Genomic DNA, 4,169 nt, shown 5'->3' with positions numbered 1-4,169 from the left:
CAGAGGTAGAAAAATAATATCAATATCAGGCAAACTTTTCAAGTTAGAGACAGCTGCACACAAGAGGCAATTCTGAGAGTCTTTATCACAATAAAATGTATAAGAGAGAAAGACAAGCTGCCTTCAAATTCTGAGTCTCTAGAGAGATCAAATCAAAGAGATCTGATAAGCTGAGGCTGCAGTAGGAAAAGCAAGTTGACATTGCCCAAGATTTATAATTTTTTAATGTATACATTGTTTTGAAATCTCATCATGACTTCTCTCTAACTCAGAAATTTCTACTGTGTGTTTAGGAGAAGGCCGTGAAGAGCCCCTGGCAGAGAGGTGATATATTATTTCTTTTTTTGCTCTCACCTTACTCACAACAGGTTAGGGAATGAGAAGTAGCTTAGCCTGATCCCAACCAAACCACACAGATCTTCCAAGGAAAGGAGGCATGGAATGGATCTCAATGAGAGAACCCCAGTGTCCACTGAAACCCTTTATCTTAAGACTATCTGCCATGTACAGGAGTTTCAGGGAGTAAAGGGAACTATGAGAGAAATCTTAAGGAACCAATACGCCCACTTTGGGCAAATAATGTGTTTTGATGGGCTCTGCAGATTTACTCCCACTGAAGATCATGATGGAAAGAAACCATAATGTTCATATGGATGATACTGGCAAGAAGTCTGCCACCCAGGCCAAATGACAGCAGCATAGGCCTTTGAGAATAATTCTGGGCTACTTCCAGCCAGCAGTCCCTAAGGATATTGTTTTATCTCTATCATTTGGCGGGACCTGTGAAAGCCCAGAGCAATAGAGTTCCCTTTTAAGTGTAAAGTACTTGAAAAATTAATCAAGGAGAATCCATAAATTCTCTCTCTAAATTGAGCTGACATTAGATAGCAACTTGTGTAGCTGTTCACTATATAAATATCTTTGAAAAATAGTTCAGAAAAAGGGGCATCTAGTAATTCACTGTGCAAGACCTGCAGAAACACAAAAGACCATAGAGAATTGTCCCTTCCCACTACCTCTCACTGAATGGCTATCCAGGAGATTAATATTTCTTCAAACAATGTCTCATAGGCCAAAGCAAGAACCCCCATCCCACACTTTCTATACTCTCAGAGATTGTCTCAAAAACAAATATTCCAAAGGCAGTTCTCAGGGCCTGATGCAATTTTTATCTCCTCATGTTCTCTATCATTTTCAATAACTTCGTGACTCTATTTTGTAGTAAAATGTTCCATGGTATTTACTGAGTCTTTTTATCGGGTGAGGCATCTTACCAAGCATTCTATGTGGTTTATATCATTTAAGGCTTACAATAATTTTATAAATGAGATATTATTATTCTTATCTTATAAAGAAACAAGATTTCCACTCAAGATTATATGGTAAATCCTCTCTGTGACCTACATACATACATACACACACACACACACACCACTTATACACCTATTCAGCCTACCCCCATTGACATTCCAAAAAGAGTTGATAAAATTATTAAGAAAAAATTATAAAGAAACATTATAAAGATGTAGCCATTCTCAATAAAATTAACAAGTCAGGAAACAACAGATGTTGGCGAGGATGCAGAGAAAGGGGAACCCTCTTATACTGTTGGTGGGAATGCAAGCTGGTGCAGCCACTCTGGAAAACAATATGGAGGTTCCTCCAAAAGTTGAAAATAGAGCTACCCTATGACCAAGCAATTGCACTACTGGGTATTTACCCCAAAGATACAAAGGTAGTGATCCAAAGGGGCACCTGCACCCCAATGTTTATAGCAGCAATGTCCACAATAGCCAAACTATGGAAAGAGCCCAGATGCCTATCAACAGATGAATGGATAAAGAAGATGTGGTATATATATACAATTGAATAGTACTCAGCCATCAAAAAAATGAAATCTTGCCATTTGCAACGACGTGGATGGAACTAGAGGGTATCATGCTAAGCAAAATAAGTCAATCAGAGAAAGACAATTATCATATGATCTCACTGCTATGTGGAATTTAAGAAACAAAACAGAGGATCATAGGGGAAGAGAGGGAAAAAAATAAAACAAGACAAAATCAGAGAGGGAGACAAACCATAAGGGACTCTTAATCATAGGAAACAAACTGAGGGTTGCTGGAGGGGAGATGGCTGGAGAAATGGGGTAACTGGGTGATGGACATTAAGGAGGGCATGTGATGTAATGAGCACTGGGTGTTATATAAGACTGATGAATCACAGGGGTGCCTGGGACACACAGTTAAGCATCTGCCTTCGGCTCAGGTCATGATCCCAGGGTCCTGGGATTAAGCCCTGCATCAGGCTCCGTGCTCAACAGGGAGCCTGCTTCTCCCTCTCCCTCTGCCTGCCTGCCTGCATGCCTGTCTGCCTACATGTGATCTCTCTTTTTCTCTGTCAAATAAATAAATAAAATCTTAAAAAAAAAAAAGACTGATGAATCATAGACCTGTACCTCTGAAACCAATAATACATTATATGTTCATTAAAAATAAATAAAAATGTAGCCATTCTCAAAAACAAAATTAATACCTCCATGTACTTAAAAAATAACAAAATTATAAAGCAGTAAGTTGGACTAAAGACACAGACTCCTGGTCTCCATATATGAAAGCAGGCAATGGAATTTAACTCCTGGAGGGTATTAGAACTGAAAGTACTCCCACACAGTAGGATTCCAGAGCCAAAACCATTGCTTAAAGTAGGGGTCCTACTCTTTTCCTTCGGTGTGCCACTGGAGATCCTAGTGTCACCATGGGCCACCGCCCTGCCTGCTGTTACCAATATTTTAAGAACAAGCTGTATCCAAACTCTTGCTTCTGCAGAGATGTCCCTCATGCCAAGATCCGCATATTTGACCTGGGGCAGAAGAAGGCAAAAGTGGATGAGTTCCCACTACGTGGCCACATGGGATCAGATGAATATGAGCAGCTCTCCTCTAAAGCCCAGGAGCCCGCCTGTATTTGTGCCATCAAGTATATAGAGAAAAGCTGTTACAAAGATGGTTTTCACATATGAGTGCTGCTCCAACCTTCCATGTCATCTGTATCAACAAGATGTTGTCCAGTGTTAGGGCTGAGGGGCTCCAGACAAGTATGCGGGTGCCTTTGGAAAGCCCCGGGGCACAGTGGCCAGGGTCCACATTGGCCAAGTTATCATGTCCATCCGTACCAAGCTGCAGGACAAGAAGCATGTGATTGAGGCCTTACATAGGGCCAAGCTCAAGTTCCCTGGTGGCCAGAAGATCCACATTTCCAAGAAGTGGGGCTTTACTAAGTTTAATGCATATGAATTTTAAGACATGGTGGTTGAAAAGCAGCTCATCCAATTGGCTGTGGGGTCAAATACAAAATATATCCCTAATCTTGCCCCCCTGGACAAATGGCATGCTCTGCACTCATAGGAACCTTGGCACTGCCCCCTCCTTATTAATGCCCACCAAAAAATCTTACTTCCTGTCAAAAAATAATAGGGGTCCTACTGGTGAAAGAGGAGTGCAAAAAGCTGACCATTGTCACAGAATACAGCTCAGATAAAGCTACATTTTGATAGAACCATAAGGGCAAAAATGCCTTCCTTCCAACATTGGGGCTTAGTTGACCAGTGTTTCAGTGACTGGTCTATGATATGCACAATACCAACATGGGCCATAAGCATAGAGCATATGAAACAGTCCCAGAGGGACTTTATCTTCATCAGTGATGAAGATAAATAAAAATTGAGAGGAGGAAAAAAAAGAAGAGTGACAAATAGAAATTTAAACAAGGTGATAGATTTAAGCCCAGTTCTGTCAATAGGTATATTACATTTTAATATGATAAACATTCCACTTAGAAGGCAAAGATTTTCAGAATGGATTTTTTTTTAAATCCAAGTATGTATTATCTACAGGAAACATACTTTAAATATGAAGATACAAATGGGTTAAAAGAAAACTGATGGAAAAATATATACCACAAAAATATTAATCAAAAGAAAAGCAGAATGATTTGATCAGTATCAAAAGAGACTTCAATACATGGGCCACCTGGGTGGCTCAGTCGGTTAAGCAACTGCCTTCGGCTCAGGTCATGATCCCAGGGACCTGGGATCGAGCCCCACATCAGGCTCCCTGCTCCGCGGGAAGCCTGCTTCTCCCTGTGCACTCCCCCTGCTTGTGTTCCTGC

The 4,169-nt window shown here is 40.8% G+C and overlaps 1 pseudogene; it reads left to right on the top strand.

The window, feature by feature from the left end:
• Positions 1-2,757: 2,757 nt before the first annotated feature.
• Positions 2,758-3,406, top strand: LOC110570967 (annotated as a pseudogene).
• Positions 3,407-4,169: the final 763 nt, after the last annotated feature.

This window comes from Neomonachus schauinslandi, chromosome 11, assembly GCF_002201575.2.
Source record: "Neomonachus schauinslandi chromosome 11, ASM220157v2, whole genome shotgun sequence".
Classification (NCBI taxonomy): Eukaryota; Metazoa; Chordata; class Mammalia; order Carnivora; family Phocidae; genus Neomonachus; species Neomonachus schauinslandi.
This window is presented reverse-complemented; position numbering and strand designations above follow the sequence as displayed.